The sequence below is a fragment of the Vicugna pacos genome, chromosome 14 (genome assembly GCF_048564905.1).
Source record: "Vicugna pacos chromosome 14, VicPac4, whole genome shotgun sequence".
NCBI lineage: Eukaryota > Metazoa > Chordata > Mammalia > Artiodactyla > Camelidae > Vicugna > Vicugna pacos.
The window spans coordinates 26410973-26438415 of record NC_133000.1 but is presented as its reverse complement, the minus strand read 5'-3'; the positions used below and the strand labels follow the sequence as shown (position 1 = coordinate 26438415).

Here is a 27443-nt window from a genome sequence, read left to right as displayed (position 1 = left end):
AGTTGACTTGGTTGCATTCTATATCTCCTCCTTCTCTTTTTCAACTTTGTATATCATGGGTTTTGCTTTACCTGATCATGGAGGAACTCATCTTTCACTTGACCTCTCTGTGCCCCATGCCCATAGGAGCGGGTACTGGACTGTGTTGGTGCTGGACCTGGTTGCAGTACCTGCTGAGTTAGGAAGAATGGCAGGTTGACCTGACTTTACACCCTCTATCTCCATCATGTGGCTCTTTTCTCCTAGCACCACTACATGAATCCCAGATACTTTTTTTTTTAATTTTTAAATTGAGTTGTTGATTTACAATGTTTCAGATGTACAGCAGGATGATTAAGTTTTATATATATATCCATATATATATAATCCATATATATATATATGGATTTTTTTGTAGGTAAATATATTTGTATTTGTCAGGAAATTGTGTTAAATCTACAAAACGAAAGTCAACAGAACAGCAATGTTCAGCATTTTCTAGGATACAGCTGCCAATTCTAGAGAAGTGTCAGTTCCATAAAAAGGAGGACAGTCCGGTTTACCTGATGGAAAATCGTCTCTTCCAAGTGAGATCGGATATTAAACTAGATGCTCCCATGTTTCAAGCAGACTCTGGTTTATGAACTCATCTCTGAGGAGCTCAGCTCACACAAACCAATGGTCTTCAACAGATTCATTTACTTCAAACAGCTACTGGAAGCCCCCATACTCAAGCCTTGGGTTGGTGCTGCCTTGACGCCGTGGGAACTCTGCTTTTGGGGTCCCTACAAGCATGGGGGCCAGGTATGGATTCTAAGAAAGATGGAGCCAACCCCACCGGTTTTAGAAGTCTTGACTCCTTGTTAGAAGCCGCTTCTCAGTATTTAGCAGAGTCCCGGGTCAGGCCCCTGTAAGGTTTGCCCCAAGCAATCTTTGGGGTGAGCGGGGACGTCTGCTACAGAGTTGGGGGGCAGCCGATGTGCACGCGGGCGCGTCCTCAGACCAGAAAAGTGACCCAGGCCGACACCACGCTGAGTCCTGGGGAACCTGGGAAGCTCTCGCGCTTCCGCAGGGCGGGGCACCCCGGGCCCATGCAAATTAGCCCTGGTCGGCCCCGCCCACCCAGGGGTCTCTGGAAGCAGCGGTCGGCGATCAGCTCCGCTTCGGCTCCCGCTCCCGGCGCTTCCACGCTTCCGGCCGGGTTCCCTGCCTCGCGGCGATGGCAATGGTGATGGCGGCGCGGCACGCGCGGCCTGTGCGGGTGCTGGTGTATATGGACGGTGTGCTGGCCGACTTCGAGACCGGCCTCCTGCGGGGCTTCTGCCGAAGATTCCCCGGGGAGCCACACGTGCCCCTGGAGGAGCGCTGCGGCTTCCTCGCCAGCGAGCAGTACCGAGCCCTGCGCCCAGACCTGGCGGTAGGGAGTGGACGGGGGTGGAGAGCGACCCTGGGAGCGGGGAGCCCCAGCCCCACAGGACACCTGGGAGCGGGGAGCCCCAACCTCATAGGGCACCTGGGAAGCCCTCCCTTTGGTCAGATCAGGACTGTCTCTGCTCTGTGTCCAGAGGCACCTCTCTGTTTAAAATTAACAAAGCTTTCACTTCGGAATCCACAGTTCACCTCAGGACAAGACAGTCTGGGGGAGTACTTACCCCTACACAAACTCCTCTACCTGAGGCTCTTATTTGGGGGCCGAAGACCCTCAGGAACCTTACTTTTGAGAGTCCTCGCTGGGGCTGTATGTATGTGTGTATATATATATATACATACATATATATATACATATATATATATACATACAGATTTGAAAACGATTCAGATATAAATATAAAAATATATATTCTTTTTCAGATTCTTTTCCATTATAAGTTATTACAATATATTGAATATTGTTCACTGTGCTATACATTAGGTCTTTGTTGTTTATCTATTTTTTATAGAGTGGTGTCTATTGGTTAATTCCAAATTCCAACAATATTGATTCTTACAATCCGTGAATATGGTACATCCTTCCATCTGTTTGTGGCATCTTCATTTCTTTCATCAGTGTCTTATAGTTTTTGGAGTAGGGCGGGGCATCTTTTGCCTTCTTAGATAGGTTTATTCCTAGGTATTTTATTCTTTTTGATGTGACGGAAAATGGGATTGTTTCTTTAATTCTTCTTTCTAATATTTCATTTAGTGTGTAGAAATATAAAAGATTTTTATACGCTATTTTGTACCCTGCAATTTTGCTGAATTTATTGATGAACTCTAGTAGTTTCCTGGTGATTAGCATTTTCTATATATAGTATGTCATCTGCAAACAGTGACAGTGTTACTTCTTCCTTTCCAATTTGGATTTCTTTTACTTCTTTTTCTTTTCTGATTGCTATGGCTGTGATTTCCAAAACTATGCTGAATAAAAGTGGTGAGAGTAGGCATCCTTGTCTTATTTCTGATCTTAGAGGGAAGGCTTTCAGCTTTTTACTGTTGAGTATGATGTTAGCTGTGGGTTTGTCATATGTGACCTTTATTATATTGAAGTATATTCCCTCTGTGACCACTTTCTGGAGAGTTTTTATCATAAATAGATTTTGAATTTTATCAAAAGCTTTTTCTCCATCTACTGAGGTGATCATATGGTTTTTATTCTTCAGTTTGTTAATGTGGCATATCACATTGATTGACTTGCTGATATTGAAAAATCCTTTCATCCCTGGAATAAATATTTGATTGTGGTGTATGATCCTTTTAATATATTGTTGGAGTTTGTTGGTATTTTGTTGAAGATTTTTGCATGTATGTTCATCAGTGATACTGACCTATAGTATTCTTTTTCTGTGATATCTTTATCTGGCTTTGGTATTAGGGTGAGCCTCATGGAATGAGTTTGGAATTATTCCTTCCTCTGCAATTTTTTGGAATAATTTCAGAAGTTTAGGTGTTTACTCTTCCCTAAATGTTTGGTAGACTTCACCTGTTAAACCGTCTGGTTCTGCACTTTTGTTTGTTGGGAGTTTTTAAATTACTGATTCAAACTCAGTGCTGGTAATTGGTCTGTTCATATGTTCTATGTCTTCTTGGTTCAGTTTTGGGAGATTGTAACTTTCTAAGAATTTGTCCATTTCTTCTACATTGTGTGTTTTATTGGCCTATATTTGCTCATGGTAGTCTCTTATATGCCTTTGTATTTCTATGATGTGGGTTGTAATTTCTCCTTTTCCATTTCTGACTTTATTGATTTGGATCCTTTCCTTTTTTTTCTAGATGAGACTGGCTAAAGGTTTATTAATTTGTTTATCTTTTCAAAGAACCAGGTTTTAGCTTCATTGATCTTTTCTATTTTTTTCTCTCTATTACACTTACTTCTGCTCTGATCTTTGTTATTTCTTTCCTTCTACTACTAACTTTGAGTTTTGTTTGTTCTTCTTTCTCTAGTTACTTCAGGTGTAAGGTTGCTTATTTAAGATTTTTCTTATTTCCTTAAGTAAGCTTGTATTGCTATCAACTTCCCTCTTAGAACTGCTTTTGCTGCATCCCATATGCTTTGGATCATTGTATTTTTGTTTTCATTTTATTTAGATAATTTTTTCATTTTCTCTTTGATTTTTTCATTGATTGTTTAGTAGCATATTGTTTAGCCTCTATGTGTTTCTGTTTTTTGCAATTTTTTTCTTGTAGTTGATTTGTAGTCTCATAACATTGCGGCTGGAAAAGATGTTTGATATGATTTCAATTTTCTTAAATTTACTGAGGCTTGTTTTGTGGCCTAGCATGTGATCTATCCTGGAGAATGTTTCATATGCACTTGGAAAGAATGTGTATTCTGCTGTTTTCAAGTGGAATGCTCTGTAAATATCAATTAAGTCCATTTGGTCTAATGTTTTATTTAAGGTCTGAGTTTTCATATTGCTTTCCTGTGTAGATGATCTGTTTGTTGATGTAAGTGGGGTGTTAAAGTTCCCTGATACTATTGTGTTATTGTCAATTTCTCCTTTTATGTCTGTTAATATTTTCCTTAAATATTGAGGTGCTCCTATGTTGGGTACATGTATATTTACAATTGTTTTATCTTCTTGGATTGATCCCTTGATCATTATATAGTGTCCTTCTTTGTCTCTTGTAACAGTCTTTATTTTGAAATCTCTTTTGTCTGATATAAGTATGGTTACTCCAGCTGGCTTACTTTTTATTTCTATTTGTGTGAAATACTTTTTTCCTATTCCTCCACTTTCAGTCTGTATGTTCCTAGATCTGAGATGAGTCTCTTTTAGGCAGCAAATATACAAGCTTTGTTTCTGTATTCATTCAGCCAATTTGTGTCTTTTGGCTGAAGCACATAGTCTGTTTACATTTAAGGTAATAATTATCAGTATGTGTGTTCTTATTATCATTTTGTTAATTATTTGGATATGTTTTTGGAGGTCTTTTTTTCCCCTCCTTTCTTCTTCGTTCTCTTGTGATTTGATGATTACATTTAATGTTATGTTTGGATTTCTTTCCCTTTTTTCTGTGTATATCTATTATGGATTTTTGGTTTGTGTTTATCAGTTTTTTTTAATATATCAGTGTATGTATGTGTATGTGTGTGTGTGTGTGTATATATATATATATATATGATTGTTTTTAGTCGTTGAGCTCTTAATTTCAAGTTCATTTAAAATACCCTGCATGTGTACTCTCCTCCCTTCACAATTACTGTTTTTGGTATCATATTTTACATCTAATTATTTTGTGTATCCCTTAGCTGCTTATTATGGATACAGATAATTTTTACTACTTTTGTCTTTTAATCTCCCTACTAGCTGTGTGTGTGTATGATTTCCTACCTTTACTATATGTTTGCCTTTACCAGTGAGCCTTTCCATTTCATAATTTTCTTGTTTCTAGTTGCTGTCTTTTCCTTTTTGCCTAGAGAAATTTCTTTAACATTTGTTGTAAAGCTGGTTTGATGGTGCTGAACTCTTTTAGTGTTTGCTTGTCTGTGAAGCTTTTGATTTCTCCAACAAATATGAGTGAGAGCCTTGCTCAGTAGTCTTCTTGGTTGTATGTTTTTCCCTTTCATCACTTTAAGTGTGTCTTGCCACTCTCTTCTGTCCTATAGAGTTTCTGCTGCAAAATAAACTGATCGTCTTATGGGAGTTCCCTTGTATGCTGTTTGTTGCTTTTCCCTTGTTGCTTTTAGTAGTCTCTCTTTATCTTTAATTTTTATTATTTTGATTACAATGTATCTTGGTGTGTACCTCTTTGGGGTAATCCTGAATGGGACTCTGTTCTTCCTGGACTTTGGTGATTATTTCCTTTTCTAGTTTAGGGAGGTTTTCGGCTATTATCTCTTCATATATTTTCTCAGACCCTTTATCTCTTCTCCTTCTGGGCCTCCTATAGTGTAATTATTAATGTGCTTGCTTTTGTCCCAGAGATCTCTTAAACTGTCCTCATTTCTTTTTTCTTGTTTTTGTTCAGTGACAGTGATTTCCACTACTTTGTCTTCCAGCTTACTGATTTGTTCTTCTGAGTAATTTAGTGTACTAATGATTCCTTCTAGTGTGTTTTCATTTCAGTTATTGTATTCTTCAATTATGTTTAGTTATTCTTTTTATTTTCTAATTCTTGTTAAAAACTTCTAACTTCTCACTCTGTGCATCCATTGTCCTCCCCAGTTTTTTCATCATCTTTATGATCACTACACTGAACTTTTTCTCGGGTAGATTGTCTATCTCCACTTCATTTAGTTCTTCTAGGGTTTTATCTTCTTCCTTCATCTGGAACATATTCCTCTGCTGCCTTATTTTGTCTAAGTTATTATTTGTATTTTTATGTATGTAGTGGATTGGTTATATTTCTCGACCTTGGAGAAGTGGTAGGAGTTATCCCATGTGTTCAAGCAATGCACTCCCCTCTCATCACTAAACGTTTACCCAAAAAGGGCTATGTGGGTCCTTCTGTTGTGGCAGGCTATGTGGGTGGTCTGGTAGGCCGACTGATTGCCAGGTCCTGCCCTGTGTGGATGCTGCTGGCTCTTGTTTAGTGGGACCTGGTCACGAGGCAGCTGGTTGTGAAATCCTAGAGGGCCTTGGGGTTAGTGCTGGCTCACTGGTGAGTGGAGTCAGGATCCCAAAGACTCTGGAGCTGTTGCCTGCCTACTGGCAGATGAAGCCAGATCCTGGGGTTAGTGCAAGTCCACTGGCAGGGAGAACTAGTTCATGCAGTCTGGATACAGGGCCCATGGACCCCAGAGCTCATTTCAGATAATTTTAGGGGAGTTGGTTCCCAACATATTTATGTATGCGGTCCTGGGTGTCCTAACGGTTGTGTTGGCCTGCTAATGAGCTGGGCCGGGAACCAGCTGGTCCCAAGGTAGGGTCTGGCCTGTTTCAGAATTGTAGTTTTCTTGCTCAGGATGTCTGCCTCCTGGTGGGTGAGACTGGTCTAGAGGCTTTTGCAAGCTTCTTGGTGGGAAGGGCTGGTGCCTGTCCACTGGTGGGTGGAACAGACTCCTCGCCTCTAGTAGGGTGGGCTGTGTCTAGTAGGGTGGGGTGGGCCCGGAGATGGCTGTGGGTGCTTTTGTCTTTAGTCAGTCTGTTTGTTGATGAGTTGGGCTATGTCCCTGCTTGGTTAGTTTTTTGGCCTGAGGCATCCCAGCAATGTTGCCTGCAGGCTGTTGGGTGGGGCCAGGTCTTAGAGCTAATAAGCCAAGATGTCAGCCACCAACAATGTTCCCCAATATGTCTGCCACCAGTGTCTGTTTCCCCATGGTGCATCACAGCTGCCCCTTACCTCTCCTGGAGAATTTCCAAGACCAGCAAGTAGGTCTAACCCAGGCTCCTATTAAATTACTTCTTTTGCCCTGTGTCCTGTTGCCTGTGTGATTCTATGTGTGCCCTTTAAGAGTGAAGTCTCTGTTTTCCCAGCTGTGGCAGTCCTGTGATTAAGCCCTGCTGGCCTTCAAAGCCAAATGCTCTGGGTCTCATCTTCCCAGTGCCAGACCCCCAGGCTGGGGAGCTTGTTGTGAAACTCAGAACTCTCATTCCTATGGGAGAATCTCTACAATATAACTCTACTCCGGTTTGTGGGTCACCCACACAGGGCATATGGCATTTGATTATATCACAAGTCCTCTCTTGCTACTGGTCTCATTGTGTTTCTTCCTTAATGCTTTAGTTGCAGAAATCCTTTTCTGATAGGTTTCAGTCTTTTTCATGGATGGTTGTTTCGCAGATAGTTGTGATTTTGATGTGCTCATGAGAAGAGGTGAGCTCAGGATCTTTTTACTCTACCGCCTTGATTGCTCTCCTTCCCAGATACTTTCTATTACAGGCCTCCAGAAGTGTTGAAGGGTGAATGGGAAGGGAAGGAACAGCACTCACAAGGAGCCAACAGTGTGACTTAACATTCATTATTTTATTTAATCCTCACAATATTTCTAAGAGTGGGATATTATGTTTCTCATTTAAATTTAAATAGTGTAAATATTTTGCCCAGGTTCATGCAGCTTACACTGTTAGAACTGGAATTAGGATGCAGATCTTTCTGATTTAAGGTTTAAGAACTCTCTGCTACACCACGTGGACATTGACTGCAGAGAGCTGTAACTGCAAAACCAAAGGTTGTGTCCTAGGTGGTAATGAGCTCTCAAGCCAATACCAGCATAAAGATGTTAATCAGATTTGAACCTCCTAGTTCTACTTCCATCTCCTCAATTCCAATTGGGTTTATTGCTTGATTTATCCCATAGATTCTATGAATTCCCATGAAATTGGTTTTCTTAAGCATCTGGTCCTTTCTATGCTTCTGATTCTTCTTTACTTCAGTGATCAAGTTTTTTTTTTTTAACTCTTTCCCACCATTTTCTGGACTTCCCATACCTGCTGAAGATCGAATTTTGCCTTAACTTACTGTCCTCAAACTCTGTACTCCACATAGTGGAAATGGGAAATATAAGGTCTGTGAACCTTACTTTAGGGTAAGATTTCTAAAATTAGTTCAAAACAAAGAATCCCAAGCAATTCCAAAATTTATATACACTAAAATGTATTTACATTGATAATATGTTATTTAATTGTCCTTTTATTAGTAATGGCAACCTAAGTACTACTGGTTAACTAAGCTATGCTTCTTAAAATCTCTTTTTTAAATTAACTGTGGTTAGTTTACCAAAGTCAGTCTTTTACTTGATTCTTAGCTGTCGCTGGTGTATCCACACCCACAAGTTTAAGTAATTTTAATAGTCATTATGTTCTGTGGTTAAGATTTGCACATTGTGAGTATTGTTATTCACTTCCAGATCAACTTGTCTCCTAAGTCTGGTGCAGTCTGAAGAATTATTCCCTGAAGCGAAGCTTTTTTGCTCTCTAGAGCAAACCTTTTTCCAAGCTTTTAGAATATCTTTTCACACAGGAGTACGTTCATGATTTTTTTTTTCATTCAGATCTCCCTCTCCTTCCACAATTGCCTGCTGAATGACTTCAGCAACTTATTCTTTTTTTTTTTAATTGGGTTTTTTTAGAAACATAAGTGGCATTATCTTTTAAGATGTGACTTTTATGGCCCAGGGGACTGCTGCCACATAGGAGACAAGGAGAATGTGGCATCTGTGAGAGACTAACCTATATCTCCAGCTACAGATACAGGATGAAGGGAGTCTAGAATATGGACTGACGGCTGGAGACTGTGCCAGTGGAGAGCAGCAATGATTTTGGATATTGCATTCGTGAAAACTTATACATGGGCCACATCCACTGGGATTTCATGGAAAATAACAAAATGGAGAGTGGTAAGATCTGAGTTTAGAGTCAGAGTTCACAGCAGCAGTGAAACTCTCTTCTTAGTAGGACTGAGATCTGTGCAAACCACTGGAATCTATGTAAAACACTAGAATACTAAACAAAGGGGTCCATTATGGGAGTGTGGGTGAAGTTGAGTTTTAAGGATATATCTCAGAGAGGGGAGGATATAGCTTAAATGGTAAAGTGCATGCTTAGCATGCATGAGGTCCAGGATTCAATCTCCAGTATCTCCTCTAAACATAATATATATATCTCAGTTCTCAGAACAGGGCCCAATGTAACTTGAGGCCGAATTCTACAATATCAGGCAAAATACTACCAGTTTCAAAAACCTCTTCTGCTTGAAGTCTGAATGGATCCAGGGATGAGTCTTCATGTAGGAGTCAGCCGTGGGGAGTGGAGGCAGGGGGAGTGTAGGGATCAAGGCTCTACCTAAGCAGGATTTTAAACTTAGAAGGCAGTTAATTATACAGCTAATAGAGTTCATGGATAATTATAAGCAAAGATATTTCTTTACTACATCTGTGTAGAGATACTGAGGGTGTTTTGCCTAGACCCCTAGAATCCCCGGTACTACCCGGGGCCACATCTACGTGTGCTGCTCCTTCTTCAGAGTGTTAAACCTTAGGCTGCAGAAACTGCTTGGCCAGATGCCACAGCAAGCTCTGTGGTGTAAGTTATGCTCCATGCAGACGTGGGCTGAGTTCGGGTTTCATTTCAAAACCACCTTTCTTGGCTTCTTCTCCACTGTCTCCCTATTTCTCCTGGAAGAACTTCCTTAATGAATCACTTGTACATGAATCTTCCTCTTACGTGCTTCTTCTGGGGAAACTGAGATAAAATAATTTGTATTTTTGATACCTAAGAAATAGTAAAAAATATACTCATGGGAATGCAGGTGCTATGTCATGCAGAGTATTAATTGTAGATTGGAGAATGTAATAGTGAAATGGAATTTGGATGCAACAATTACTTTGTTTTATAGCTTTGCAACCATTCTACATTGTTTTTTCAGTTCTTTTTCCATGATTGGACTGTCTCTGAAATGCATCAATCTAAATCCCAATCTTACAGTCATTACCACAGATTAGCGTTCAACTGGATGTTTAGTGATGGGCACCACAGCAACTTAGAAACTGACTGCACCCTTTTAAGTAACCTCTTTCTTTATAAAAAGAACCAAGAAATGTTACCTTTTTGCTATTGTGTACTTACCTTTGTATTTGATAATCCTTCCGTATTACAGCACTGCTGTTGCTGGCTTATTACTGAAAATTTAATACTATTTAATTAAAATCTGGAAACGTGCTTTCAATTTTATTACCTTAAAAAGTGGAAAATAAAGGCTGATCCTTACCATTTGCATTATACTGGAAACTGTTAAACACTTAATCTTCTCACATAGTGGTTCTGCGCATTTAAGAGGATTATATTATTAATTGTTTAATTATTCATTATGCTGCATTTTGCCGTTCAGTACAAAAGCTTTTTTTAAAATTAATTTCATGTTTTATCCTTCTTAGCAGTCCTTCTTTGTACCGGGCTTTCTGTTCTTTCATGATAGGATGTCGCAGCAAAGAATCAAGAGGATAGCTTGCTGAAAGCTAAGCCTGTAGCTCTAACAAATACGTCTTTTGCCAGAGCAGTGACTCAACACACCACCAGGCACCTGAGTCTCACTGTGCTCCAGAGGCTGTGGTTTGAAATCTGTCACCAGCGGGAGCATCATTAATCATAATTGTAGGAGTGACAGTCAGTTTCTTGACCTCATTGAGAGAGGCAGGGAGGTCAGTGCCTCAAGCAGTTCATCCTCCAGGCAACGAAAGCTGTTGGGAAGATTTCCTTTTTGTTATTGCTGGCATTTTTACTTAATCCCATCATTTTCCCCACAGTCTGGGCAGAAGTACAAAAGCTTCAAGCAGGCACAGTCTGGCCCTTTTCCTTTTTCTCTCTGCCAAAAGTAACCTTGGCAATTGATAGTTAAGGGAAAAGCTACCACACCCTTTTCCCCAGCTGTGTTTTCTCTCCTCTTTCCCCCTTCTTGTGCTCTTTTGTTTTTTTCCTGCATGTCTCTCTTGGGGTCCAAAGAACAGGAGAGAAGAAAAAGTCACTGTCAAGGAGCCTGGAGATAGCAGCCGGCCATTTCTTGGTTCCAACTGTAGAGAAAGTTTAGGAAGCTACATTCCATGCATGCGTGATAGTGGGTAATCCTGCCCGCAGGGTCAGCCTGGCCTCTGGCTTCAGGGAGAGACCAGGGGTTCAAATGAGAGCCTGTCGCAGCCAGTGAGTTTCATTCCAGCCATCACAGAGGAGGCTTTCTAAAGGAAAAACACCAAGAACGAAAAGAACTTAAGGACCTCAGTCTGTATATCTGATTTTACATTTGGACGTGAAAACATTGATTTTATACAGAGAATCATCAGGATATTATAATGAAAGACAAATGTCAAATTAATGAGTGAATGTGTGAAAAGAAATTTAAATGACTCACTGTGTTGCTACTATGTCCGTCACACAGGAGGGGACTGGGGTACAAAATTTACCAAGTTAGACACGGTCCTGCATTTATAGTGTGCACGCTCTTGGGGGATGGGAGATGGATAAATAAACAGGTGAGAAAAGAAGAAAATTTAAAACAGTAATAAGAAAAGGGAAAGAGAGTTGAGAGTATGTGGTGGTTGGGTATGATGGTCAGGGACTGTTTCTCTGAGAAGATATAGTATAAGTGTTTAGGGGTATTTCATGGAAATTTTAAGAAAATTCTGAATGTGCCAATTCATCAATAAAAGGGAAAGAATGCCACTGACATGTATTAATTATTACTAAAAAGTGATGATTGCTTTTCAACAAAAATATTAGATTAACTCAATATTTTTTCTTTGTTTTTTCTCTTTGATTTGTAAAGTAAATATCTTAAAAAAAATCAAAGAAACTGATCTTATATCAGACCTATTCTGTAAACAAGTAGAGTTTTATGTATCTTGCAATTAATTACTCTCTGGTAAATGGCTATCTTATGAAAGATTGAGATTTCTGTGTACCGCCATGCCCTTTATTCCAGTCCAGAGAATATGCAGGTGTTTGGGGGCTTATAAGACCAGTGTCATTGAAATTAGAGCATCTGTTTATATGATGTGTCATGTTTCTTCTCTCTATCTCTGCAAATTTCTTTACTTTAAAAGCAATGAATAGATTTAGCCATTATCTTCAAATGAGATCTGCATGACTGGGACATTATGCTGTACACCAGAAGTTGACACATTGTAACTGACTATACTTCAGTTAAGAAAGAGAGAGATCTAAAGGTTAAGGCTACTCTTTCTCTCCTTTTTTTTTTTTTCCATTTCTGGATTATACTACCTTTCCCCTTGCCATCATAGAGATGTTGTAAGATCTCGCTGAAGTCACGTTGCAAACATTTTATTATTTTAGCCCTAGGAAAATCAAAGCTTACTATACTATATATCACAGAAACTCCAAAGATCCACATTATCAAAGGCAGTAATTAAAACTCTCAATTAATGTGTTTTGTACATGAACAGTAACACTTGAACATACGAAGATAGTGAATTGGTTTATATATAAATAATTGCCAGTGTAAAAACAAAGGAGTTTATTATAAGTTTATAATTGAGGTTTACTTAGTGAATATTTTTACTCTTGTTTTGATTAACGGTCGGCTGATACAAAATGTTATGAAAAAAATGACACATTTAAATGTACATGCTCTGACTTCTTTTTCAATTGTGTCAATTATGTTTCATTTTTCAGAAGTTGTGGTAATCTTTAATCTTTAAGAAGTTGGGGACTGAGGTTTCTGAGTATTTTTCACTTAGGCTCATTCCTTGTCTTTTTATCTTTAATTGGCAATGGTAGTACAAACAACTTACTTCAGAGGGCATTTTGATTATTAATCAGAAAATGTTCTGGGTGATTATTTTGGCACATGAGCACTTTCCTAGCTAGCAGTTGGCTTATTGCTTAACTTAGCAGGAGATTTAATAAAAGGTTTAGTGACAGGATTGCCGAAGGATCTTTGGAAAAATTTTACCAAAACCCATTTCTAGCGTACTTTCCCTAAAAGACATCATTGAAAAGATTTCAGCATCTTCCATGTTATCTTTTTATTGCTACAAAATAAACGTTACTCTGGAGTTTAGCTTTGTATGTGAACCCAAAGCCCTGAACATAAGATGGTAGTGAAATAATTTATTTGAAACAGTTCTATTTTTCGGAGGAGGGTGTGAGGAACTAAAGTGAATGGGTTTCTTTTTTAAAAGAGTCTTTAAAGAGAATAAGCTGAATTACAGGATTTTTAGTATATAAATATATTTGTTTTCATTGGAGGGGGCACAATTTGGTAGGAGAAGTAATTAGTGTAAAGCAGTGCAGTCACAGGATGAAAAGCAGGAAGAAACATAAGGAAAAGTCTTTATAGAAAACAATCAGTAAATTTGAGCCTTGACCTCAAGTTGTTTATGACAATTGTAATGTAATTTGTGGACTACTCTAATTATGCTTTGCTTTCCTGTTTCTGTGATGGCTCGCATGTTTGTGAACACTGAAGAAGAATTTTCCATACTATCTGGCTTCCTTTTGCTAACTTTCTTTTGAACATCATTTTATGGAATAAGGGAATTACTTTTAAAAGCTATTTTCCTTATGATAGCATATCCTACTTTTCCAAAACAACTAGTTAGACATTACCACCATTTACAATACCAACCAAAGAAAAAAAAAAAACTAGAATTTTTTTCTTTGAATATAAATTCTGAAAATATATGAAACAACATAGGCACATTGAGCACAGAATATGTCTTTTTAAATAAGAGAGGCTTTATCACATTTTAAATTTATCATTATTTAGACATGCAAAATTAATGGATAAAAGATAAATGTTCTTAAGCATCAAAGAAATCTCCAATGTCAGATTCGATTTTAATACATTGAGTCATCTTTCTTCAAAGAAAGACCCTCTCAACCTTTAGTGCTGCTTGGAATGAGACAAGGTTATTTGGTAATTTTCATTTCCATGTTCTGGAAATCAGATAGTGTTCCTGTAACTGGAATCATTATGATAGGACTGGATAAGAAATTCAACTTATTTCCCTAGGATTGGAATTTTTAACTCCATACGTATGTGAGATTTTAATGGCAAAATTTTGTTGTCAGTTAAATGTAAGGAAGTAGATAGTATTTCTGCTATTAAATAGACGTCATTGAAGTATTGTCACAATGTGTCAGTTTCTGGTGTACAGCATAATGTCCCAGACAATGTATATATACATATATTCATTTTCATATTCTTCGTCACTAAAGGTTACTGACTGTACTTCAATTAAAAAAAAAAACTACTTACTAGAGGGGAAAAAATACACATCATTAACTTAGTTATTTAAAATATTTCAGTGACTTTTCAACAAACCAAAGAGTCAGGAAGACAAATGCCCAGGAAAAAGTGCTTCTTTGCCAAATATTTATTGAACATCTACAGTGTTCTGGGCAAACAATGACACTGGTAGTTCAGATATTAAAAGAAAAAGTAGTACTTATTTTTAATTGAGAGAGACAAAGAACAAAGCAATAATTATAAATTGCTAGTGTGTTATGAGTAACTTGGGGGGCCCTGATCTTGGTCTGAGGCAGAGCTTCCTGGAAGAGCCTGGATCTAATAATTCTTCAAGAATGAGAGGCAAAGAATGAAGGCTTTCAGGGAGTAAGAAGAGGCGGGTGGAGGTAAGGCTTAGTGAAACTGGAGGCACGTTGAGTTTAGAGAACTTCCAGTTTCAGCATGGCTGGGAATTAGTGTGTAGATTATGAGGAGCTGCAGGGGAGGTAGCCCTGGAAGGAAGCTAGCTCTGGCGATGTCTGCAGGGAGGAATTCCAGTTTCACCCTCAAGATGACTGCAAATTAACATGGGATTTTAAACCAGGGTAACCTAATCAGATTGTGTGTTTAATGAAAGCATTTTGGCAACACTGTTGGAGGGATGAAGTGGAGTGAGGAGCCTGAAATAAGGAGATATGTTAGTATCCATCCCTTAATTCAGGAGGGAAGAGGTGGAGGCGTGAACCTTAGTGTCAATAATGATTGATACAGAAATATGGCACTGGGCAATACTAATGACAGAATTATCAAGGCTGGTGACTAGCTGGATAAAGATGATGGGCTAAAGAGAAAATTGATAATCGTGATCACCAAGTTTTGGTCACCAAGAGGGAGAATGAAAGAACATTGGCAGATTTTTAAGAGAGAAAAGAGTGAATTCTGATTTTGACACATGAACCTGAAATTGACTTGAGAGTAGCGATGTGCTGGGGAGGGGAGCGTCAGCTGGTTTGGAGTGGGATGGAATTCCAAACAAGAAATGAAGACACGAGAGTCAGCAGGATATGGGAGGTGGTTGAAGACGTAAATTGAATTTCAGGACTGTCCAGGGGACTGCTTCTTTTAGAAAACGGGAAATGGAGGGAGTTGTCAAAACCCCTAATATTAATATAGAGATTTTATAGTTCAAAAGCATTTTAAAACACACCATTTTTATGCCCCAAACAATGTTATAAAGGAGGCATTATTACGTTCAACTTTCCCTTTTTCTGGTATAAGGACTGCAGCTCACGTAAGTTACAGGACTTCCACAGATAACAAAGAATGAGTCCTAGTCACAAACCCAGGTTGGTCTTCTGCCTTTAAACTTAGTATTCACTTCATTACATCAGAACTGCTTTCTGCTCACCTGACTTCATCTAATATCTCATATATGTGTTATAATCGTAACATTGCTGAAAAATCCTCTTTTCTTCTGTGCTTTTATTTCTACCAAAGGGAGACTTTCTAAGGTCAGTATTGTGACTATGCAGTACAGTGGGGGAAGCAGCCTTGCCTGAGGTAATCCTGAGCTCGTATTCAGAACAGAGTCATTTCACATTTAAGGTGGTAGAAAATACAATTTCTTTAAAGAGATGTATCTTTTTCAATGAAGTACAGTGGGTTTATACTGCTGTGTTAGTTTCTGGTGCACAGCATAGTGGTTCAGTTATACATATATATATTCTTTTTCATTGTTTTCATTATAAGCTATTGCAAGGTATTGAATATAGTTCTCTTGTTATACAGTAGGACTTTGTTTTTTATCTATTTTATATATAGAAGTTACCATCTGCAAATCCTGAACTTCAGATTTATCCCTCCTTACTCCCTTTCCCTGATAGTAACCATAAGTTTGTTTTCTATGCCTGTGAGTCTGTTTCTGTTTTGTAAATAACTCCATTTGTGTCATTATTTTAGATTCCAAATATAAGTGATATTATGTTGTATTTGTCTTTCTCTGTCTGACTTACTTCACTTAGTAAAACAATCTCTAGGTCCATCCATGTTGCTGCAAATGGCATTATTTTATTCTTTTTTATGGCTGAGTAATATTCCATTGTATGTATGTGCATGCATATATATATGTATGTATATACATATATATATATATACCACATCTTCTTTATCCAATCATCTGTCAATGGACATTTAGGTTGTGAACCCTTTGATGTTAGTTGGAATGTAGTGTTTTACAGCCATTATAGAAAGCTGAAAATAGACATATCATATGATCCAGCAATCCCACTTTTGGGCATGTATCCAGATGAGACTCTAATTCAAAAAGATGCATGCACCTAGTGTTTATAGCATCATTTACAATAGCCAAGACATGGAAAATACAATTTGAGCCATACTGAAGTCCATTTTGCCAATGATTTGGTTTCTGTTTAGGCTCACTTGTTATGGCAACTTCGATAATTAAAAATTGATTCAGGTAAAGAGGAAAATACAAATTGAAGTACCACCATCTGACTTAATGCCTATTCAATCTTATTAAGGCAGAATGTTCTATCTTTGGGGAGCTGTCTGACAACTCTCTCATTCACAAATGTTAGGTAGATTGTAGAAGAATACACAGTAAGACCTAACATGCCTTTTACAAAAGGCTGAAAGGAGTGAGATGATAATTTTTTTTAATCCCCTCTTCCATCCTGAAAAAGTAGACATCTTTGATATAAACATATCAAGAAATGTCTTAATATGAAGAAACATTTGCCAGAATTGGCATAGGATATTTACTTGCTAGTTTCATATTCTTCAGCCACATTTCTAGGAAGACACTTTAAAAATCCTTAATGCTATTTTCTTGAGCTTTCTGTCTGAAAGAAATAACAACTGTGAAATTCCTTTGGGAAGAAATAGAGCTACCAATTCATTCTGCTGTCTTTTTAGTAATGTTGCATTTAATATGCAAAAATGATAGGTGTCTAATATTGGTGAGTCCAGAGTCAAACATGATTTTAAAAGATAAGAAAATGGCTCTTTTCTAAATACAGCCACTGCCTAAGTACATACAGCTGGCTGATCATAAAATGTGCAATTCAAGCTTTCATATCGGTATTTCAGATTGATGGTACCCCTGGGTTAGTGGAGTGAGCTTCATTTACTGAGAAGTCATAGAGAGTCATGTTGATTGTCGGAGCAGGTAGCTGTTCTTGAAGGATAATGTTAAAAAGGCAAGAGACTAGAAAAGCTAGTTCTTATTTTGAGAAGTCCACTGCAGTCTCTGAACAGATGTACACAGCAGAGGGAAAAATGGGAACAGACCTCACTTCAGATTCTATCAGGTCTTAAATATTTCTGCTTTAATGTTGTCAGCATTCATTCTTTAGTCTCATCAAATACAAGAAGATGGTGTAAGCAATCTCTTTTGTGGGAGAAAACGTGACCAGTTACACAATAGAAGAAACCCTGCTTGTAAGCCTCTCCTGTATTTCTACCACTTACATCTTATTGAGCACAGGCAAGGATTTGTGTATTAAAAGTGACTACAGTGATAGAATGTTTGTTTATTCTATTTCAGAAAGAATGCTTAGCTTTCTGTGGCTGTGGAGCCAAAGATTATGGTGATGTGTTTCATATATACATACAGGCTACTGTTAAGGCAATCCCTTGGTGTTCTGTTCTCTCTGTACCCAAAAAGGCTGAGCAAGGACTTATGCGATACTTTGTAGCCATATTTATTGCCATACGGCCATTTCCAAATTACATTATGCTGTAAGCTGAGATTGTCTGAAGGAGTTTGGCCAACTTCCAGCTCGGGAATACCATTCACAGAGGCTGGTGCTGATGGGAATGCGATCATTGGGCAATGTAACAGTGTTAATATTGTTTTTATTGAGTTAGCTGGACCACTAGCTGTTGTGTGCTGTGGAAAACAGTTTATGGTGCAACGATCTAACCTAGCCATCTTGCCAGATGTCTTTCCTGTTAAGCGTCTAATTCATGTAAGCAGCCCAGCCTGGATGACTTTTTGTGATGGTCCAAACTACTTTTTAGCAAAGCTTCCAAAAACTGATGTTGAAATGATCAGAGACAGACAAATGTGTTTGCAGGTTTATCTTATTCTATAGTCACCTCTATATACCTTATGTTTACCATTTGATGTGCATTCACCGAACAGAGCTTTCCTTTAGATCGCTAATTATTACAGTGTGGTGCCTTGGTTAGTAGCATCACCTGGGGATTTGCTAGAAATACAGATTCTCAGATGCCACCTCAGCCCTACTGAATCAGAAACTAAGGATGAGGCCCAGGATTCTGTATGGTAACAAGCTTTCCATGTGATTCTGGTGCTCACTCAGGCTTGAGAAACACTGCTTTAGACCTTTATTTTAAACAATTATTGAAATACAATAAAAGATGAACATATAATAACTTTGGAGTTATAAACTGATCATCACACATGATGTGCCCTAGAACTTTCTAAGACCAGCTCTCAAAATTCCTTTACATAAACCAGTTAAAACACCTACCACATTCTATTGAAAGTGATGGTTACTTTCATATTTATCTAATAAATGGAGAAACAAGGAATTTCAAAAAAATCTAATTTCCTACGGGGCATAAGGTAAATTTATTACAAAGAAGAAAAGACCAGTTGTCTCCTACTGTACTGTGGCCCAGTGGAGAAGACAATAATACAGGACAAAACAGAATTCCTGATACACAGGCATTTTTTGCCCTGCTCAAAAAGTCCCAGCTGATGAAGTTGGAATTTAAAAGGAATCCTTTTAGAATGTATAGATATTTATAGAAAATATATATTACCAAGTAACTGATATTGATAATAATAAAGCAAAAATAAACTCTACCCTTGTCTTTCCTTTTTCACTCTCTAAAAGTCATCTTTGCTCTCAGAGGGTCAACAATTCTAAAGACAGGAAATAAACAAGGTGAGAGACTAATCTTCAAGCAGAAATAACTTTTTCTGAATGAAACAAAGTATAAAGGAATGACTTTCCAGAGGGATTTTTGTCTGTATGTTTCCAATAGTGTTGCATAGCTGAATATGGTTTTTGAGAGGATCAGAGAGGTTGTTCTCATTTCACTCCTATGTTTAATCACACTGCTGATATTCTGTCATCTTTAAGTTTTTTTTTTCCTAGTCAGCCAGCAGTATCTTGTCTGAGAAGCCACATCCATACCAATTCTTTAATCAACCTCACAGGTGAATTCTAAGTGCGGAGGAGACGATAACTGGGTGGGAGGGGTTACCTTCTTGCCAGAGCCAGCAGTGTTGAGTTTTACGACAGTAAGAAAATAAATAAATAAGGAAGGAGTTGTCAGGGTTGTAAGTCAGTGGCAGAAGCTGGAATTACTGCTCCTCAGGGACTGTAAATTTTGGGAGTATGAATGTGACTTACCATACATGAATTTTCAAAAAAATTAAAATATTTAAAGTATCCAGCCAGGAAATAGATTATCCCAAAGTTACTGAAAATTTATTTCCAATATATTTTGGCTACTTCTGAAGCAACTTCAGATGCAAGACAGAAACCTGAAGTTGCCACAAGTGTAAGCAATTGATGAAGTAAACACAACTATTTATTTTTGAATCAAACTTTTCTACCAAATTCAGTTACAGGTTCTCCACCACCCTACTTATTAACTCTTTCAAAATTCATTCAGGGTTAGTAATTGTTCCAAAAGTAGTGGGCACTTCTGTTTGCTGTAGACACAGGCACGTTCAAGCTCTCTTATTTTTTGAATGTCATATATATAATTAAAAATAACTTTTATAAACTTGTATTACAAATTATTAGCAATATTCTCAAGGATGCAAAATCTATCAAAATATACTGACAGCTGAGATTCTATCTTCATTTAATATCTGGTTTTTGAAAAGAAAATCAAGAAACCAATTATGCCACTGATTTCAGCGATCGCCCCAAAAAGTAAATGCTTGTTGCTTCAAAAACTCTCAGGAGAAAAAATAGATGGATTGAGTGATTTAAAAAAAAATGTTTGTGCCATACACCTCTGTCTCTGTCACAGAGGGTTTGTGGGTAGACGTGCTGGTTGTGTATTAAACCATAATCCATCTCTTGCCATAAGAAACAGAAATGTACAGAGTGGAGTATTTTGTATTCTGAATCTTTGTAGAGACTTCCAGCCTGACATAGATAAGATTCATTCTGCTAGGCCACTTCTGAAAAATCTAGTAATTATGATTGGACCTTGAGAAAACATGAAGCTGCTAGAGGGAAGGTACAGATGGTTACTATCGCAGAAACCTTTCATTTGTAATCAAGAAATCCCTAGGCTTCTTGATTTTGATTGAATATAAACTGGTAGATTTTGTGATAAATGTCAATAATGCTATACTCAAAATTATTGAAATTGTTCATTAAAGAAAAATGTCAACCGAAATAATTATTTGACCTTATGTACAGAAACCACTGATCAACCAAAAAGGCGAAACATTTTTTTCTTTTTTTTTTGGCGTGGTTTGTTGTGCTTTTGGTATTGTCTGCAGAGATACATAATCTAAGTTGGCTATAAGATAATATTTTCTAAGACTTTGAACACATTTTTTCCTGAGAAATGGGATAATATTAACTCTTTTCTTAGAGGCTTCTGAAGATGAGATACTTTAACTTATAAGTATCTGAATAACAAGATTACTAATATAATTTTTGTTATAAGAATTGACATTTATTTCCCATTTTCAATAAAAGTTCTCCTTTGTTCAGATTTTCAAAAATCTGCTCAGTATTCCAAATGTTTCTGGTATCTACATGCTTCATAAAGAAGAAATCTTTAATGGAGTGGAAACGAAGTTAAGCCAAGTTCTAAACTATTCCTTATTTATAGTGTACTAACGAACACTTCTTCTCAAGGCGGACTCCGAGTTCCAGTTCAAAATTTCTGCTTAACTTATGAATACCTTATTGTACACAAAAGCCTGTGAATTATAAAATAAGTAATCGTAGGCTGCACTTCCACTGCCCTTTGGTTTACAGGGGTCACATCTCATCCCAAAGAAGAGGGTACCATTTCCTAAGGACACTTGCCCTGTGCCATTGAGTGCTTGTCACATATAATGTACCATGATTTACATTCATTTCAGAATCTGTCATTTCACACTAAGACAGATGTTTATGGAAATTGTGTTTGCTCCTGTTGAATGGTTAAATTCTTTGGGGATCTGAAATGTGATACTTCTTTTAAAATATGTACGTTGAAACAGGCTTGGAAATGCAGTAAAGCTGAAATTTGTACACTTCTACCCAGGTGTGCAAAAATTTACCTGTGACTGATTTGGACTTTCTCAAAACCAATGTCCATGGAGTGTTGGATAAAATGTAAACTTACCAAGTAAACGTACCTTACTGTCACGTAGCCTAAGCCCTTCTCATTTTGGATACCTCTTGAGGCAATACGGAGCTCCACTCTTTCAGAGATGTTTTTCCTTTGTCTGCTGACTTCCGAGGCACCACACAACCTGGAGCGGGGGATTGCTGTGGACTTTCTCAGTATGTGGGGGGGTAACCTGGATCTAAGCGTGGGCCCTTCCTCGTGTGGCCTTTTTGGTTCCTTATGGATCTTTTGTTCCATCTGCTCGTGGGACTTCCTGCCATCATTTTTGGCAGAACTGAGAAACTTGGTGACACTTGGAGTAACTCCTGGGCTGTGTTGGCCTCTTCTACGCTTTCCTCATTTCTATGACTCCTCCTAGTCTCAACCAAATCTGATGTCTGCCCTTGGCTTACACGTTCCATCTCAGCCTCTTGACAGTTTCATCATGATCTGTACCATGATGCCCTATGGTTGGCAGGCCAGCTTTTACCTCCCAGCTACTTCCAATGGCCTCTGTTGGTATATCACACCCCACACTAGCCTGGGTAGTCTCTGCAACACTGATGCCAGATCTTCCTTCCCCAGCAAACGTCCCACCAGCACTTCTGTGCAGTGGTCAGTTCATGTTGGTAGGAGACATTCTAGATGGTATCCTCCCATAGGGTTTATGATCCCTTACAGGACCTGACCTCCTTAGGTTACGTTCCTCCTAAACTGTCTAGTGTCTTTTCTACCTCCTACCTTTCCACACGAGGATTGGTATGTCTCTTTTTTGTCCTCAACCCTTAGAAAAAGTTCCTATTTCACCCCCCACTTTTTTTTGGTCTTCAGGAATGTTTCCTATATCATATCTTTTTCCCTCCAAGATAACATTTCCTAGGGAGATATCTAATTACTGAGAAGGAAACCATGTCAGGAAATATTAGAAAACATTATCCTCATTTTTCACAATATTGAGCTGACATGAATTACTGAATTATATCTTAGGCAAAAATTCTCTAGTGCCATTAAGTTGATATATTTTTATATATGTTTTAGTTCAATAGTTGCCAAAATAGGCCAATCAGAAGCAAAGTAAAGACATGTTGTGCTTTTGAAATTTTAATGACAAAATTTAGAGATGCCTGTGCTTTGCTGAATCCTATTAACTGTCATAAATAGATGCCACATGACTGAATTTTGAAAACTATTTTTAATAATATTTACCTGATGCTTTTTACTTTTCAGAGTACTTCTCCATTCATTGTCTTATCTAATCTTCACAACATTCTTAAGAGTTAGGCAAGGTAGCTGCTATTATCCCATTTTATAGATGGGGAAATTAAAGTAGAAAATGATGAAGTGAATTTGTCTGTATAACCTGGTAAATTGATGTTCCTGTCTGAGCAAAGATGGATCTGCAGTCCCTGATTCTGCTTCTGGTTTGGTATTCTTTCCTTGAAACTATGTTTGTAATACTTTATTACTTGAGAAATAAAAACAGAGAGGGAGAGAGGGAAAAAATAAAAGGAAAATGAAATCATCTTTTTCTTGTTTTCTTAAAAAGAGAATCACTATTATATGCTTACTTCTTCTGCACAGAGCTTATTTGTCTTTAAGCAAAGTCTTTGAACTAGCATCCCTTCCTCCAAATGCAAGTGGCTTCTTTTCCTGTTGTACTGACAACCCTGGCCGGTCCGAGCCTTGCCCATTCTAAAGGCTTCTCTGAACATTCTCATCACCTCCTTTTTTGACCTATCTACTTGTTTATAGTCTTTGTTTATCATTTGGAAGTGACATTATTTGTTGTCTCTCCAACTCTGACCCTGTCCTCCCCATGACCACGTTTCACGTTGATTGGATTGCTACATTTTCACTTGTTCTACTCACCCACTGGTTGAATTCACCCTGGTCCTTAATATGTAATTTCTCATGAACTAGTTCTTCTTTGGTCTAATCTGGCCTACATGTAAATCAGTTCAGAAAAAAAAAAGTTGTATTCCATGTTTTAGATGAAATGTTAAATGTATCGCCCCTGTTGGCCTGGTTGACTGAATATTTTGGGAAAGTCCAGCACTGATTTGCCTACACTTGTCAAATCTATACAGCTTGCTTTAGTTTTGGTGAATTTTGGAAACCAGCAAATTATTCAGAGAGAGTGATAATTCATCACAGCAAATAGAAAGAAGAGTGATTAAATTCCGTTTATCACCCTTCGTATCCATCAGCATCGAGGGAGGAAACAGATGGCACACTCAGAGGGAAACATTTACTAAGGTGTGGGCAGCATTTAAGGAATAAGACAAGAGATGTGGTCAGCCGATTCTAAGATGATCCCCTTGTGATCCCAGTTTTGTGGTCATCATTGCCGTATGTAATCTCCTTATGTAATTGTTATAAACAATTTAATCTCCTTCTGTTGATTAAATTGTTTATAATCCATAGACTATCTTGACTTTGAGGATCTGCCACTTCTATGATTAAACTTCAAAAGATTCAGATTTCTATGTTGCTAGCAAACACTTTCCTTTGCCAGTTTTGATGACTCAAGTTGATATGTTGGGTTGGCCCATGTGTCAAAGAACTGAGGATGCCTATGCTCAACAGCCAGCAAGAAATTGAAGTCCTCAGATCAACAGCTTAAAAGGAACTAAAACCAGCCAACAACATGTAAATAAATTCAAAGATCTTTCCTTAGTTGAACCTTCAGATGATTTTCAGCCCCGGTCAACACCTTGACCACAGCCTTCTGGGAGACCTGGAAGCAGAGGTTACAGTTAAACTATGCCTGATTCCTGATTTATGTTAGTAAATGGATGCTGTTTTAAACCACTAAGTTCATGATAATTTCTTATGTAGCAACAGGTACTTAGGATAGGTGGTAAAAGTTGGCAACCACTGACACCCAGAAGCCTGAAGGGGACCAGGCAGTTCTAGACCTAGAGAATCTAGCTGTGTGGAAAGGGGTAACTGTGGCCTTCAGTGGAGGAACAGCTGAGTCAGAGCACCCAGAAGGAGGGAGCTGGAAATAAACACCTATCCTCACTGTCCCATTGCCCTTGAACTTCTTATTTTGGCCATAACTAAACCAATTGTTAGGGGAAGCTCATTGTTATGGCCTGGATGGGTCATCTTCCTGCGTACAAAGCAGGATGGACAGTGCACTGTTTCTTAGGACTACAAACTGGGTGACTGAAAACAGTAGGTCTGTAGATTAGAGATCGGAAATCAAGGTTTCAGCAGGACCGTGCTCTCTCTGAAGCCTAGAGGGGAGAATACTGCTGGGCCTCTTCCTGGATTCTGGTGATTTGCCGCAAATGAATCCTTGGTATTCCTTGGCTGGCACTACTTTGATCTCTGCCTTTGTCACCAGGCAGTGTTCTCTGGTCATGTGTTTATCTCCTCTTCATATCAGGACACCAGTCGCATTGGATTAAGACCTGCCCTAAGTCAGCATGACCTCACTTTAAACTTGATTACGTCTTCAAAGACCACATATCCAAAGAGACCACGTGTACAGATATGGGGGGTTAGGATGTCAACATCTTTTTTGGAGATACAATTCAACCCCTAACAGGCAGGGAGCAGTGTCTGTCTGGAGAGGCAAATAGAAGACACTCAGTACATAACTCCAGGGGGGAAAAAAGCCATGTTCTGGGTGCTTGCTTATGATGTTGCCATTCAACATAAGCTCATCACTAATGAAATGAACTGAATGAGCATTCTCTCATCATTGTTGAGGACTGATTTCTTTTATAACCTATGCTTTGTGCAGAGAGCTGTTGCAGGAGAATGACTATGGCAGCTGCTGGAACACGACAGACACAGAAGACAGCTTTGCGGCCTTCCTTGAATCATCGCCCCGGGCTTTGAAATTGGCATGTCTTTTATGTGTCTTCCAAAACCACTAGAATAAGACTCATGCAATTTTGAAAGCTGTGGGAAGAATGAACTTTATCATCTGTAGTAACTATATCTTACATGGCAGAATATCTAGATGTATGAAACACATGTTATAAATGATCACACATTATTCAAGCTTTGCATTTGTTTTTGTTCTAACTTTGCACATTTAGGTTGGAAATAATAATTCCTAGCACAAAAAATGTTTAATGGATTCTTCGGCTATATTTTTACTTTACATAAGCCTTTCATGGCATTCACAGAAAAGCATCTGTAGTTTAGCCACTGTAATATTTTTTGGTTTGCATAAACTCTAAAAATGGTTTTCTTCTAGTAAAAATAATTGGGTAAATTTCAGTGGCATAGGAAAGTAGGAAATATCCCATTCTCAAATATTAGGACTTCCCGTGTTTGAATTTTAAATTGCTTAATCTGGAAGAGAACTTTGGTGATTTAAAGTTGTGGTGAAAGGTACTGGAAGTCTTCAAATCTACAATCAATTTACAAAAATATGCCAGTTCTGAATTTATTGGCCATCTGTCAGCCTTCACTCACTACTAGCTAGCTGTCACTGTTTATTATTTGATGCGCCCTATAATGAGTCACTGTAAGGAACCAGCCATATCTCCATCACAGTGATTAATGAGGCCATTGTCTATCTACAACCACCTCAACTATCATTCTTTCTTTCCAGGCAGGGGTAAACAGCAATTCCAAATCAAAAGATTCCTAGAACCATCCCAAAGAACAAAGTTACTCATGTACTGTGCTAATTTGATTGACATATAATAAATGCAGCTACACTCAGTCAGACCTCGTCTATGACAATGCTTTTCAAAAGTAATTGTTGAAAAGGACACTAAAAATTCAGGACTTGTTTTTTTTTTACACACCCACACACACAACCTATGTAGTTATTATTTGCCTATAATGTGCACCATGTTGACAAATAATTAAATTGGAAACTGACAAAGTGAAATCTTGGGATACTGCTGGCTCTGATCTATTTTTTTGTGATACCACAGATAGACTTAAAGCATGCAGACAGCATTCTCATTGTAAGACAGTCTGTTATAGTGGAAGGGCATGGACATTTGAGTCAAGCAGATCAGAATCTGCAGTCAATTAACTGTGGTACATTGGACAGCTACCATTCTTCTTTCACCTTCACTGCCTTTGTATGTGATCTATGGATAATTTTCACTACGTGGTATGCTTGCTAGTGATATTAAATGAGATGAGATTACAAACATATGGCATATAGAGACACTCAGTGAATGTCTATCCTGGGTCTTGGTATTGGTGACAACAGAAAATAGAATATAGGGAACCACGGGAAATGACTTAGGGGAAAAAAATCTCAGGTTCAAGGTTCAACCACATTAACCTCCATGAAAGAAAATTATAGAACTTTATGTTTCTTGGAAGGTCAAGTTCTTATGGTTTAGGACAAACAAATCCTCAGATTTAGGGACAGTACTAACCATTTGGTAGTTGCTTTAACCTGTTTTAAGAAGACAGAAGTGATTAGGAGAAAGGGCAAAACATAGAGACAAAGTGAAGGAGAAGATATCTCTATCTATCTATTTTTCTATCTACCTATTAGGGCACATGGTTATATACTTGGAGTGTGTCCATACATGTTGCTACTATTAAAATAGAGGCAGAGATAACATGTGGGAGATGGAAGGCATCCTGGGAGATAAATAATGAGCAACCAAAAGGAGCAAATAGGGTTGCATCTAGATGAGAGCAGCACCTTGTCAACAAGATGGCTATGGAGGGCATATTTAATGTGGCTTGAACTATTAACACAATCCGACTCTCTTTAGTAACACATGACAAAGACCCTTCTCCCCGAAAAGTGATTGTTACTCCCTGGATGCACACATACTCTAAAGCAGGTAAATGAAATAGCGTGGCAGGAAAAGGTTGGTCCAGGATGAGGGTGTTTACTTATTTTGACAAGACTAACTGGAAATTAGATGTAGTGCTTCCTAAATGGAAAAAAAAAATTCGTCACTTGAGGTGAAATAGTTCTTCAGGCTGTGTGCACAGAGATGAGCTACTGGGTTCTGGTGTTAGGCATGTAAGTTATTAGATAAGCCTGGAGACTGAATATAACTTAGTAATTCGAG

The 27443-nt window shown here is 38.2% G+C and overlaps 1 long non-coding RNA gene across 1 annotated transcript; it reads left to right on the top strand.

Annotated features, from left to right (window-relative positions):
• The first annotated feature begins 1206 nt into the window (after window positions 1-1206).
• LOC140685509 (uncharacterized) lies at window positions 1207-25435 on the top strand. The gene is made up of 2 exons (XR_012058757.1): window positions 1207-1396; window positions 25178-25435. It is a non-coding gene; the product is annotated as an uncharacterized lncRNA (long non-coding RNA).
• Window positions 25436-27443: the final 2008 nt, after the last annotated feature.